This window comes from Myotis davidii, unplaced genomic scaffold (assembly GCF_000327345.1).
Source record: "Myotis davidii unplaced genomic scaffold, ASM32734v1 scaffold221, whole genome shotgun sequence".
NCBI classification, from domain to species: domain Eukaryota; kingdom Metazoa; phylum Chordata; class Mammalia; order Chiroptera; family Vespertilionidae; genus Myotis; species Myotis davidii.
The window spans coordinates 358,051-359,087 of NW_006293349.1; positions in this window are offsets into that span (position 1 = coordinate 358,051).

The following is a 1,037-nucleotide window of genomic DNA, read 5'->3' on the forward strand; positions in this document are numbered from 1 at the left end:
GATGTGGGTGGGGTTCCCTGTGCCCCCCGCCTGTGTGGGGGGCCCGGCCTGTGGGCGACAGGCGAGCCTGCGGAACGCCGCCTGCCTGCCTTTTGCAAAAATGTTCTTGGTTTGTCAGGTCGAGTCCTTCAGGGGTCGGGGGGGGGGGGGGGTTGGGGTGTGGTTGGGGACATGGGGAGACAGTGGCAGGGCAAACGGGCGCAGGCTCTGCGGCCTCATGGCGGGCACCGGTCCCTCCTCTCTCCTCAGCTTCAGGGGCAACGGCCTTGGCTGGGAGCTGGCTGAGCCCAGGGGTCAGGGGGCACGTCCATCTGTCCACCCCCAGCCCCGGTGGGCACTGACGCAGACACACAGAATGAAGAAGGGAGGGGGAACGGACGGGCGCACGCCGGCAGGGACCGTCTTGCTCATTTGTGTCCCGCGAATGCCCCCGATGGCACGGGGAGTGTCCGGCGGCACGGCTGGCCGCTGAATAAGCCTATATTATTTCCCTAAAGCTATTTGCTCTTGATAAGGGGGCGCCGGCCGAGACGCAGGACCCCTCCGGAGGGTGAGGTGTAGGAATAATTTTAAACAATGCTAATCCCCAAATCCTGTTTGAGTCTGGAATGCAGAGCCGGCCGCTGGGCTCACCGTATCTAAGTGGCCCGGGCCCCCGGCTCGGCAACACGGCAGCCGCCCCCTCACACCCACAGGGTGGCTCCATCAGAAAGAAAAAAAACAGCCCGGCCAGCGTGGCTCAGGGGCTGAGCGTCGATCTAGGACCCAGGAGGTCACAGTTCGATTCCTGGTCAGGGCACGTGCCCTGGTTGCAGGCTCTGTCCCCAGTGTGGGGCAGGCAGGAGGCGGCCGATCCATGATTCTCTCTCATCATTGGTGTTTCTCTCTCTCCCTCTCTCTTCCTCTCTGAAATCAATACACATAGATTTTTTTAAAAAAGGAAAAAACAGACAACAAGTGTTGGCGAGGTCATGGCGAAACCGGAGCCCTGGGCACTGAGCTGGGAACTCCTGGCCCCTCGCCGGGCGGGTCTCGGC